General features: G+C 48.8%; 1 long non-coding RNA gene across 1 annotated transcript in view; it reads left to right on the forward strand.

The window, feature by feature from the left end:
- LOC106629840 (uncharacterized) overlaps positions 1 to 11,721 on the forward strand; it is a 40,023-nt gene extending 28,302 nt beyond the window's left edge. Inside the window, exons 2-4 of the long non-coding RNA XR_012582848.1 lie at positions 1,946 to 2,136; positions 3,695 to 3,871; positions 6,589 to 11,721. This is a non-coding gene — a long non-coding RNA (uncharacterized LOC106629840). The remainder of the gene's footprint in view (positions 1 to 1,945; positions 2,137 to 3,694; positions 3,872 to 6,588) is intronic.
- Positions 11,722 to 13,458: the final 1,737 nt, after the last annotated feature.

Raw genomic sequence — 13,458 nt, forward strand, 5'->3', positions numbered from 1 at the left:
TATTTGTTTTCATGCTAATAGAAGATAAATGTCATATTAGAAACAAGACATGAAATTCCCATTAAAAATATTTTGGAAATGTCATTAAATATCAGCAATTCCCAGTGCAAGAAATGGCAGCATGGGTCGTAATTACCTGTCTTAATTATCTGTATGCGGTCTGGAACCAAAGTGTCCTTGTGGTCATCAACTACCCTTCACTTTTGTAAGGAGTGAGATGTGTGGTGCCTCAGTGGGAGGAAGCCTCTTGGCCATTGGTGGAAATCAGGAGAGCAAGCCTGCCAGGGATCCTGAGTTGGGTACATCATGGCTGTTTTCATAAGGCTGCAGGTTTCCTAAGAAGTCCAAGCTGTCATTATAAGCAGAGAACAAGACTTCAGCACAGATGTGAGAAAGCCCTGCAGCAGTACTGGAGTGTTGAGAAAGGGAGAGTGCAGTACAGTGAGGACAAAGGTCTAAGACATGCTCACTAGAAACGCATGAAGGAGAGGTGTTGGCACCTCTAAGTTACCTGTCAGTATTACTGGTTGATCCTCTGGATTGCATGCTATGAGCATGAGTGTGCTGCCTTCAACATTTATACTCCATTTATACCAACATTTATACTAACTAAAGGTTTGGGGGAGTGAGTGAACAATGATGGGACTCTGGAGTGAGCGGGAGTGTTCTGGGGAACGGCTGCAGCTCCCTGGGTGAGACCAGGCAACAACCACCCAAGAGCAGTGTTCTATGCTGAGTGGGTGCTGGGGGCTGAACAGATGGAGGCTGGTGTGCTGCTTTCCAGCAAAGTGGGGTGCTCCTCCTGTGCACTGGCTGCTTGCAGAGCCAGCGCTGCCCTGCCTGCGAGGGCAGGAACAGCCCTTCCCAGTGAGCAGCCTGACCTGGGCTGGCCTGACTCTGGAGGGTGTTCTCAGCACTGATTAGTGTGAGGATGTCTCTGGGATGAAGGCTGGGAAAGGGATGGGGAAGGGAGAGGGGTGGAAATTGTTTTTGTAACTGTGCTTAACATTCTTAGTTCACTCTCTTGCATTTCTTCTAAACAAGCACTTTGAGGTCCGAGCCCCGATGCCTCTAATCTAGTGAGTGCCTTATTGATCAAGTCTTGCCATTTGGTCCCCCGAGCTGCCTTGTGTTGCACAAAAGGGATAAATTACTCCTTATACTTTAAAGAGTAAGGATGTTTTTAGTGCATGTAGACCCATATGATAAATACAGAGGTACAGGTGGGATGAGAATAGCAAAAAGCAGAGGGATAATTAACAGCACAAACCAGTTCCGAAGCCCAGGCTCTGGAGGAACACAATACATTCATCATGCTGCTCTCTGGGCTGATGCTACAGCTCTGGGGTGTGAGGTATTGAATTACAGTCTCTAGAAAATATTGTTTGGGGAATGTTGAGGAGAGCTGGTAAACAATGTGCTGGAAGGTGACAGATATGTTTGCAGCTTCATATAGGGCTATCACAATAAAAAGAGCCATGAGGGGTTTTCCCATCTCTGCCTACCTGTCAGGCCTGGCAGCAGGCAGGCTACCAGGCTTCAGTGGGGGATGGCAGACCCAGAAGCCAGTGTGCTTGCTTTCTTCTGATGCCTACTTTCTTTAAAATATTTTTTGCTACTGTGTGAAACACTAGCAATGGCTGACGAATCTCAAGCTTGATGAAGCAGTATCTGTGATTCAGCTGCTGTAGAAAACAACATATAGAGGGCTCTTAACACTGGATTTGGACTCAGCCTGGCCCAAACACTGCATCTGGGCTCTCCTACCCTCAGTGCGGTTGTTATGGAGGATGGCACAGAGGCTCCCAGCTCAGAGCTGCTGCCCACACAATCAGGGCACAGCAGTGTATCAGGAGCTGCGCCTCAGTCACACAGAGGGGGGAAGGTGAAGGCAGCTATAATCTGCTTTGTAATATGCTTTCTTTTCTATCCCCTTTCTTCACAGAAAGTCTCTCACAAGACTTTGATCTAGGATGGCACTTCATTCCTGCAGACCTGTGACAAGTCATGGCAGTGTCCCCTGAGTCGAGCTCACAGCATGCTCAGGGGCTGCCTCCTCTGCAGTGTCCTGTGTTACCTCCTCAGTGGCCCAAGTGCAGGACATACCTATGAGTCAGCAGTAAAGCACACACCAAGGTAAGGAAGGGGGGATACTGTGCCACTATAGAAGAAGCCTGAGGAGCTAACAGTGGCCAAGGCAGAGGATTTCACTGCCCCTGAAGAGGGTCTTTCAGAGTTCTTAGTTATATGTTTATATTTAATGCACTGATTAGGGTCAGGACTTGTAGACAGCCACTAACAGTGCATGTGAATTGGCTTAAGCATTATTATGTACAACCATCATCAGCTCTGCTCCCCAGGAAGATTGATACACTGAGTGAATCTTTTCAAGCTGCTTCTGAAAAGATTCACGACACTGCAGTGAAAGTGGCTTCCAATGGGAATCTCTGTATACTGATGTCAGCATATATTTTATTCCTCCTGACTGCAAGGGCTGGTTAGGTTATGAGCCTCTCGCTGAAAAAGACTGCATACAATTGCCAGATAATTGGTTCTTTTCCTTGTAGGCTGATGAAGTTGTGATTCACCCCTTACTCCCCCAAGAGCAGCAGGCTCCCTGCATGGCTTCCTTATCTCTCATCCAGGTTCTTAGCTTTCCTTTCCTTTCCACCTGGCATGTGTGGAGGGGATGGCCCAAGAGCAGAGGGCAGGAAGCCGCTGAGCATAGATTTAACCCTGGGCTCATGGCCTGAGCCAGCAGCAGGGCTGCAGGACTGCAGGACTGCACAGATGTGTAGGGTGCTGGTCCAAGCAGGCTGGGGATGGTGTGGCTGATTCAGCTGTGGAGTGATGCTGAAATCAGGCTGCTGTGATCATTGGTCCTTGGCAGGTGCTGTATCCCGGCTTCTGGCCTTTGTCCCTTGGACCATGTAGTTGTTTTCTGCTGTGGCAGAAACGTGTCACAGCTGTTGCTCATGCTGGTGCTGCCTATTGCAGAGGATGTGTGGAACCCTTCAAATCTCAAGCTCATTGTATCTGTCTGCAACTGAAGACTCAGGAAGCCTTGGGAAAGAGCGTGCCTCTTGCTTGCTTTTCCTGATTTGATCTTACCAAGGGGCCATGGTGGATCATGAAAATCTCCCTGCTCCCAACTCCCCCTTCTTCTTCCTTTGGCCTTGTCCTCATTTGGATACTGACCCTCTCCCCAGCACAGATCGTCTCTCCTCTGCTAGACATCCTTGGTATGCAAAACATGGCTCCTCTGTCCTGCTATTGCAGAGTGGGACTGAGAAGTGCAGGTGCTTGGAGCCATCCTGTTGCTTGCTTCTCATCTCCTTGCAGGTTTGTACAGCATCTTCATCCAACCTGAGAGGATGCTGGGGGGGATAGGATAGTGTGAATGCTGCTGCTGGGACAGCTATGCATACCGGGGAGCAGAGGCTTCAGTGGTTGCTGCTGCTCTGCGCTGCTCTTTGTCCGTGTCAGCATTAGTTTTGTTACCTGTTTACATTTGCTGGTTAAAATTTTCTCTTAGGTCTTTCCTGTAGGAAGAAAATCTGTTTACTTACCCTGTGCCCAGAGTGCTTTTTCCTGCTGTGGGGAGGGCAATGCTGAGATGCTCTGGGAGGATCTGTGGCACTGCTACCTGGTTCCTTGTCCCAACTCCCCTTGCCCCATTTGCTCCCTTCTGCAGTGTTCCCATGCCCCAGTTTCCCAGGAATGGATGTGAATGCAGCTGTTGGGAGAGTCGGTGCCCATCTGCCTGGGTCGAATGCTGCACTGGGAGCAACACTGCTGTTGCCTGTGGGGCAGAGCCAGGATGTGAGTGAACACTTCAGAATCAGGCTGGGGTGTGCAAGTTCAAGCACAGGTAAAAGTTTCGTTAACATTTGTTGGGGTTTTTTTAACCTCAGATGCATAGTCCTCTAATTAATTCAAACTTAAAAACTAGTTACTAATTTAAAAACTAGTTACTAATAATACCAATGCCAACTCTATCAGAACTCCAATTACTACTGCCCATAAGCAGTGCTCACTGTATCAGTCAGAAGAAAAATCTTTTCGGGTAGTTGTACTTAAATCACCTTTTCAGAAAGCTTTCTTCTATTACAGCAACTTGAGAGAATCCATCTTTAATAGGTTATAATGAAAAATTAAATACTACCTGTCTATTAAGCAGTATGCTTGATCTGTTTGTTAATGTAACTCTAAATAATTGCCAGAACTATGAGTGAAGTACTTGCCTTTCACAGGCATGAGATTCTCTGTCAAGTACAAAGTGGGCAAAGGAAGCGTAGTCCCACGAGATCCATGGGAATGAGACCAACTTAAATTGTAACACTGCTGCTGTAGCTTCTCTCGTGGTACCTGGCAGGTCATGGATAGGTTTGCCACAGCAGTCTCCACCAAGAACTCCACCCAAAGGCTTGCAGGTCCTGCTCAGAAGGAGCACAGCAGGCTTGAGCAGCATTGCAGTGTTTTGCTTCAGGGGAGCATGGATGAAACTAATTATAATATTTTATAATTGTGCATATGTGCCTTTGTGACAGTGCCATAGAGAAGCACAGTAAAGAAGCGACTAGTTCCTCAGTTACTGTAACCATCCAAGGAAAGGCTGGTTCATCTAGTTCACCTGTTCATCATCCCATTTATACCTCATGCATATCTCCTACACTGTGTTTGACAAAAGGTATTAAAAATGATTGCAGATTGCTTTGCTAAAGAGTTTATCATTTATTCATCAGACACACCACTAAGCCCTACGTTGTCCCCACAGCCTCCCTTCCCTGTGTCAGAAAGAGCATCACCTCACCTCCCCTGTCCTGTACCTCAACAGTGATGACAACACAGTTACCTGTACTTTGCGAGCTGGAGATACCTTTGTCATGAACTTGGGGTTTTGGAAGTGATTCCTGGTGGAGATCACTGGAACACAGGCATTTATTTGGATAGCAATAATTGAGAAGCTCATTTTATTCCAGTAAGAATCTTTCAACTGCAATCAATTCACATGCCATCCCAAATAGTGGAGGTCAGCAGAGCACAGCAAGTACCTCAGCAAGCACTGTTGACAATGTTAAAATGCAATAAACAGAGAGCTGTGGCTCTGCATGAGGGGGTGCGCATTAATCCCTGTTTGGAGAGTGTGTCATTGGCAGACTCAGATCTTTTAGGATCTTTCTGATGGAAAATGCTTAATATTTCTTTAGTTTAGACTTGTCTACTTCTCTTGGCATGTTGTGGTGGAAGCACTGTCCAGGATTGCTGGCACCTTCTCAATACATCTCCCCAAAGCACACCTAAAAGATGAATGTTCTTGCTACTATTCCTGCTAAGGCTTCTTCCTCGTGCTGCCATTGTGCAGTGCTCTGGAATACAAAACATGGAAATAATTGAGTAGATTAATTAGGTAATGTTTGCACAGGACCTGGAAAATATAAAGAACTATATAATTGCTAAGTAGAGTAGATTAATTAGTTAGTGTTTACTCAGTGCTTTGTAAATGTAAAGGCATCAAAGCAGTGCTTAGTGTTATAATTAATTAAGTTTTCACTCTGGGATGCTCTGCTCCAGTTCTGAGGTAGGACCATGGTCTTCCTTCCACTGGCAGCTGTGCGCTGCTGTTGCTCTGGCCCTGCTCCCTCCCAGCCCTGTGTGCCCAGGCTGGAGGCTGTGTATGGAGGCATGCCAAAAGCCATGCTTGGCATGAGCCACTGAAGTAAATGGCAGAGGGAACAATGTTACTTTGCTGAGCATGTGAGGAGCAGTTCATACCCAGGCAGTGCTGAAAAAAATTTGTGCTGCAGGGCCATGGTCTGACCCTGCACTGCTGCATCTTTCCTGAGGGGTTGAGGAGCCGCTGCAGTGCCTGTGTCTGTAGCTTTGTGGGAGGAGGCTCAAGAATGTGCTATGTCCCTGGGAGATCCAAGCCCAACGGGTGCTGGCAGCTGGGAGCCAAGGCAGTCAGGCAGGCTGCTGTAATGGCTGCTTTGACACGTTCTTCATCTGCCATAGAGCAGTGCCTCTGCCATCTGCTGTCGCTTCACACTTGGAGATGGGCTTCCCAGTGCCTTCCCCCACTTCTGTTCTTCTCTTTTTTTGCACTTTGGTCTTTGCAGAGAGAAGAAATGCGTGAAGAACAGGAGGCTGATAGAAAGGGAATGGGAAGAAAGTGCAGTCCTTCCCTGAATGCCAGTCAGGAGCTCATAGCTGGCACTGGGGAACTGCTGTCTGCAGTCCATGCTCTCCCTTCACAGGGAGCTCTTCTAGCCTGGCCACAGGCTCAAAACTGACTGATAGCATGCACAGGAAAGAGCCAAGAGGAGCTTACTCCATCTGCTGAGAAAGCAGGTCTGCCTTCAGCTGCTCGTGCAGGTGCTTGGAGGACTGTGACTGGTTGTAAGTTTGGGCACCTGTCCTTGCCACAGGCTGGGCTGCGCTCACTCATGCACTCTGCTTACAGGACCATGAGGTTTTCTGTCCTCAACTCCTTGGTGAAAACAAGCTTTGTGAAATAGCTGGGAGGTGAAAGCACAGAACTTGCCTATTAGCTATATCTTTGATTTATTCCAAAACTTTCTTCCTCAGGTTCAGTGGATGGAGGTGTGGAGGAAGTCTGAAGCAAGGAGGGAAGCAGAATGCCAGGCATGGGAGGCCTGGAGCATGCAGCCAGTCCCAGTCCTGCTGGCTTGGGAATGCTCTGTAATGCCTGCATGCCAGGCAAGAGGGAGTGACTTCAAAGCACATCTTTATTAGGGTACACTGCTTAGCATCAAAGAAATGTCAGGGCTGCTCTACACTGACTCTCTGCCTGCGGCACTAAACTAGCCTGTCATTCAGAAGTCTCAGTACAAACCACAACTGCTGACAGAGTCCTGGAAAAATTTATTTTTCCACATCTAATTGCCCTTTTTGCTTTGTAAACATAAAGGTTGAAGCTTAAACTCTGACAGCTCCAGTAGCCTTTTGCTTAACTCCTTAAAAAAAATGACATTCGGCATGTTAAATTTTGCTTTTACCGCTGCCTGAAATCTCACAAAATCTGCACAATGTTTTTTTAAAGATCATTGAAGCATTTCAGCACTCACTTTGGGAAAAACCCTTCAACTAACAAAAAGACAAAAGCTGGTGCCTGAAGAGCCAAGACCTTTCCCCATAGCAATTCAGGATAAAAATGCTTGACCAAAAGAGGCACAGCGAGCAAACGGCATTCCACCTTTCCCTTGGAGCAGATTAAAGAATGCCTATCTGCTCTTGTTATTGTTCCAGAAAGAAATGAAACATCAAAGACAGGAGAAAAAGAGAAACAACTGTTAAAAAGCAAAATTGGATGTATCATAGCAGTCTGAAAACTTCCAGTTCAGTTTCTTCAGTGCCATGGGTTCTCTGTCCTGGAGAAGGATCCCCCGAAGTGGGGGGATGCACTGTTCCCCAGACTCTGCACTGCCTCCTCTGAGAGCATCGTGCCTGCAGGAGCCTCCTCTGGGTCGGGGCTTTTAGCTGCTCCTGCTGCAGTCCTTCACCATTCAAGATGCATGTCCCGAATCACTTCAGCCACAGAGAAGTGATTTTGTAGCCACAGCTCTTAAAGAAATATCCTCTGTTTTTCTGGGAGGTGCTGCCCATTCCCTCCATCTGACATGAAAACAGGGTCATTGCATCACCATCATTGTCTCTGCAGAGACCCTCCTGGCCTGGGCTCTGCTTCCATCTGCCCACGGAGATGAGGACCAGACTGCCCTGCCCTCAGCCCCCAAACCTGCATGGCACAGACCCTGTGCTCGTCCCTGCCCCTGCAGCCAGCCTGGCCAGCACCCAGCTACCCCCAGCTGATGGGTCTGTGTCTGTGAACGAGTGACTGCGTGGTCGGCATTGTCCTGAGTGTCAGATTCTTCCTAAGTGCCAGCTCTAATGGGCTGTGGATGATCAGATGCTCCTGGAATAACAAGTTTCTGGAAAGAGATAAATGCAGCAAATGTGCATGAACAGGGGATATTGTCATGGCTTAACCCCAGCCAAAAACTCAGTCCCACACAACTGTTTGCTCACCCTTCTCCCTCAGAGGGATGGGAAGGAGAATCAGAAAAAGGGTATTTTTTTGTAGATTGAAATAAGAACAGTTCAATAATTAAAATAAAGTAAAATATTGCTACTTCTACCCTGGAGTTCAGTAGAACTGACTTTGGCCTCTTCAGGGATCTGCTGTCAGTGTCCTTTTCATAGAATATCTTCCATACTTGCCAACCACTGGCACTCACTCTCTGCCAGGAGACCATCTCTGTGTAGAATATGGTGGTCCTTTTCAACAGAGGCTTTGGCAAACAATCAGGTTGAGTTTTGAAATCTCTGGGAAGAGCCAGTCTGTGATGAGTGTTTGCTTCTTCATACCTGCCTCCAGGTTTTATGATTTTTCCCAAGGAAAAAATAACAAAAAAGATAATTATTTTAAAACTGTTTCTCTGAGATCCCAGGTTGTTAAGCTTTATGCTGCTAGATAAATCAAACTAACTAACTGAATTAATTTGTCTGACCATAAAGTGGATTCAATAAGTGTAAAACAAAACTAATTGGTTTGCTTCCATACAAATTTAATCATACTATAAAATGTGATCAATGCAAATAAAAAGCATTGAGTAGGTTGATTATCAAGAATCTATAAAGGAAAAAAATGCACTTTCAGGAACTGAAAACTGTGTGGGTTTCCATCTCTTTGCTGATCATCCCATGATGTAGATCCAGTCCAAATGTGCTGTGCAGGCAGGGGCTGTGGACAGGACCTTGAGAAGAAGCACTCAGATTTCAGTGAGCTTTGTCTTGACTGCTGCAGCACTCTCATAGAGGCCTCTGAGATCTCAGGAGGGACAGGAGGGCAGGGGTCAGTCCCCTGTCAGTCCCTGAGCCTGGCACAGTCCCTCTCCTGCTCAGGAAGGCAGAGCAGAGAGGAGCACTGCTCAGTCACAGTGGTGCCCTGACCAGAGGTGACAGTCGTGTTGCTTTGTCTGCTACTGCCCCACCATCAGCTCCTGCCCCTGAGCTTCTGGGAGAAGCACAGCTGGGAGCCTCCTGCTGTGTCAGGCACCCTGGACAGCTTGCTTCCCCTCACTCCTTTCTCCCATCTCCCCACATTTCAAGGTTAAGTTCTAGTGTCACATAAAACATGCTCATGCCATAATTTCAGCCTGCAGAAAGTCCTTTCCATGCAAGGGCTAGGATCCATATGAATTGCCCTGTTCTATAGCTCCAACTACAATAATGAAACTTCAGGTGCTGACAGTTTTTTTGAAAAATACCTAATATAGCTTAAATAATTATTTAATGCAGACAAATAGAAAAGAGACCATCCATGTGCTGTGTTGCAATAAATAATACTTGTAACTTGCTGGGCAGTAGCAGCAGCAGCATGAACAAAGGGCTCTAACATGGCTAGAGAAGGAGGGTCCAGCTGAGGAGTCACCACAGGAAGGCCCTGCTGGGTGCTTGCGGAAAAGAGGGACAGGATAAAGAGGGATGAGAACCCTCCACAAGCCAAATTAATACAGGACTGTTGAACCTGGGGGAGTAGAAGGAGCTCTTTGTTCTGCTGCTGGTGGTGCCAGCAGCTGGCAGGGTCTGCGGGCAGAGGGGCAGCGTTGCCCAGCCCAGGTGGTGGGAAGTAGGAGAGGAGTGGGGGGCCCCACGCAGGCTACCTGGGCAGCACCTCTGCTCTCTCCAGCTGCAGTCACGTCCCAGAGGTTCTGCACCACCTGCCCATGCTGTCTGTGCCCCTGGAGCAGGGTGCAGAGGTTTTCTGTGCTGGCAGAGCCTGGACTCACGTGCAGCCTTGGCCTGCTGCCCTTGTTGGGCAGTTGCTGCAGCCTGGAAGGAAAGCATAAAAGAGTACAGGGAGGCAAATGGCTCCTTGTGAGTGGAATAAACTCCCAGCAAGCCAGGAGCAAAGCCCGTTCGCTTTTGGAGCTGTTCCTCCACCACTTTCCCAGGCTGATGTGGGTTTTGTGAGTATAGCTCTCAGTCTTTCTTTGAGCTCCACAGTCAATGACTGCTTATGGGTTCTTGCTTTGCTTTATAAGCTCAGTGGTATTTGGGAAAGCATCCGGATCCCCTCCATGAGCTCTGACAGATTACAAGGGCTGCACTTAACTGAGTTCACAGTGTTCCACTGTGTCAGCCACACAGCAGCAGGGCTGCAGAGATGTGCCTTGGCATAGCAGAAGATAAAAAACTACAGCAGAGTGGAAGATAAGTGGCAATAAAAAGTAAAATGTGGAATGTCTGCCCTTTAAAATATATTAGGCAGTTTATAAATAAGCTTTGTGTTTTTAGGCTGAAAGCAGAATTGTTCAGTCCCTGAAGAATCTGACCTTGAAGAGAAGAAATGCTGTGAGCAGCTTTCAAAATGTTCTCAGGATGATCAGACAGGACAATTGCTCTTGCTTATTATTTCAGCAGTAGGTGGTGTGTTTGGCTGGTGCGGCTTGGGAAGAAACTTGAGCTCCTCTTTCTCCCAGGTAATCTCAGTGTGATGTCAGAGGCAGAGAAGAACTTGAGGGTAAAGTTACCAAGTGTTTGGTGAGATTTCCAGGGATGCGTCACTCCTGGCACACAAGTCACCACTCTTGGCTGGGTGACTTGTGTGCTGGTTCTGACAGCCAAGCTCTGAGGGTGTGAAGCTGAACCAGACAGAAGTGCTCAGCCTGGTTCTTGCCACCTCGCTTGGCTGCCTTGTGCTGCAGAGCTCCTGCCTGGTGAGCTGAGCTGTGCGGGTCTGCCATGCCAGCAAAGCTCCTGCCTGCACCCTCCTCCTGAAGGGAGGAAAGAGCATCTTTCAGGACGTGGGTGCCTGAGCTGTGCTGTTCCTGTTCTCCAAGGGTGGTTGGACACGTGTCTCCCAAGTCTCACAGTAGTGAGGCAGCCTCTTTGGGGTGGGGAGGACTTTCTGCTAATACTGGAGATGTTCCCATTTGTGTTAGGTACTTAGCTTTCTTGTGGGGTGAAGTAGCAAGCCTGTGAACAGAAGACTCTGTGGGGAGTGGGGAGAGGGGAGAGGTGGGCTTTGGCCTTTGTTCTGGTAAATGGTGAGGAGTCAGATCCTTCCTCTGGACAGCTAGAGGTTCTGGCCCAAACTGGAAGAGGCTGCTGCTGATTTGGGATTCTTCTGCTTTCAGGCAGCCTGCAGTGAGGATCAGGTCTTGTCTTCTGCTGCAATATCTCAGTCTTGAATGAGTGCCGTCCTACCAGCCTCTGTTTGGGCAATATGGAAAACAGCGGCCCTGCAGATTCTTTTAGGGGTACGGAGTGAGTGGAGTGGTGAGGTGAACCATAGCCTCCCTAGTTTAAATATGTTCTTAGAGAAAACAGAGATTATTCCCTGTGTGGAGGAATAACCAGCAAATTGATACCTGCACATCCTGATGCAGGGAGCCAGAAGCCCCTTGTGCTCTGGGCTCTGGCAGAGAAAATGTAAACAAACTCCAGTTTTATGTCTGACCAAGGAGATATAAACCAAGCATATATTGTAGCCTTTTAAATATGTTGACATTTTACAATCCATCAAAGCCTTTAATTGTATTTTGAGTGAGTTGTTCTATATGTAAATACTAGTTAATGTTGAAATTGTTTATAGCCAAATTGTCTGTTTATGCAAATTGTGTTCCAAGATCACAGAGCTTCTATTGTACCATAAACATGTCTGTTTTATTTAATGTTGGAAATGTTTCCTTTGGCTGCTGTAGCTCTTCAGCGCTGCTAGTGTGGGGGCGAGTGCCAGCCTCCCCGTGGGGCAGAGAGATGTGATGGCTGCTCCAAGAGCTCCTGCTGTGCATCTGACTCCCTGAAGCTGGTCCCCTGGGATGGTGTTTGAACTGCTTTTCTGCCTGCACAGTCCATGGGCTGTGGTATCCTCCACAAACCTTGGGGAGCCCAGTGGCTCCCCCCACTTAGTCCGGGCTGGGATGCAGAGCCCCCACAGGTGCAGATGCTGCTATGTGAGGGGAGGGATTCCCCCACACTCTCTGGCATTCCTCGGTCTGGTTTCTGTTAATTCGACGTTTTGGTGCAGAAGATGGCCAGTATTAAAACCCAGACTGCTCCTAGTGGGTGTGAAGTGCAGAGAAATCAGCATGCTGCTCCTGCCTGTGCTGCGCCCAGGCGGTAATCGAGATCACCACCCCGCGATAAATCTCTTCCTGCCATCGGACAGAAGAGAGAAGCAGTTACTGTGGGCTTTGCCTCCAGGTTTATTATCATGGGGAAACACATGCAAATGAATGGCTCACCCGATACAAATCAGTCGTGCTGGAGCATTTGCCGACTGCGATGCAGACACACGATATCTGTGATCTGCAGGCAAGGAGCGAGTTCAGTCGTGCCTTTGCAGTCGTGTGCAGAGGCTCTCACTGAGTGCAGCCGCCTCTGAACTGGCCTCTGTGCCCAGGCCATGCTCTTTTCCTCCTGGATTTTTCAGTCTAATAGCACTGTTGATCTGGCCTTTTTGTTTGCTCAATGTCAGCATTCCTCGGGGAATGTTGCAGAGCACTAGCAGCTACACAGCCTGAAGGTGGGCTCCCATATTATTTCTTCATTAACATTTGTTGTTCATAAATATATATTCACTCCTATTTATCACAAGAACACCGATTATAAACCATAAATTCTAACTGTGGGGAATATTTCAGTCCAGTTTTATTAAAAAGTGATTTTTTAAAATGTTGCCGAGGCTTTTAGCCAGTTATGTGCTACTAAATATTTAAATCTGTATCTCTTGCGGTATGCTGAATTACAGCAAGGGGATATTTAATGTTCCCATTTCTCCAGCATAAATCTGTGAAAGATTGACTGTAAGAAAAATACAGTCAGGAACAGCCCACGTACTTGCTGAGTGCTCTCTTGTGGCATGCGCCCACTGGCACGTCCCTGCCGCTGGCAGCAATCCAGCCTGGAGGCAGGTGATTGCCCCTGTCACTCTGTGGTCATCCTGCCGCCCTGAGTTGGGCTGGGGCTCTGGGCCGGGGCTCTGGGCCGAGGCTCTGGGCCGGGGGCTCTGGGTCGGGCTCTGGCCGGGGGCTCTGGGCCGGGAGCTCTGGGCTGGGGGCTCTGGGTCGGGCTCTGGGCCGGGCTCTGGCCGGGGGCTCTGGGCCGGGGCTCTGGCCGGGGGCTCTGGGTCGGGGGCTCTGGGCCGGGGGCTCTGGGCCGGGGGCTCTGGGTCGGGCTCTGGCCGGGGGCTCTGGCCGGGGGCTCTGGGCCGGGGACTCTGGGCCGGGGGCTCTGGGCCGGGGCTCTGGGCCGGGGGCTCTGGGTCGGGCTCTGGCCGGGGGCTCTGGGCTGGGGGCTCTGGGCCGGGCTCTGGGCCCAGGATGTGGCAGAACCCCGTGGGTCGCTGGCCATGCTGGTCTGGCACACGGCTGTCAGCGGCAGAGCTACGAGCGCCGGGGGGCCTGTTACCCGCCAATTACACTGCGGGTT

This window comes from Zonotrichia albicollis, chromosome 16, assembly GCF_047830755.1.
Source record: "Zonotrichia albicollis isolate bZonAlb1 chromosome 16, bZonAlb1.hap1, whole genome shotgun sequence".
In the NCBI taxonomy this organism is placed as follows: Eukaryota; Metazoa; Chordata; class Aves; order Passeriformes; family Passerellidae; genus Zonotrichia; species Zonotrichia albicollis.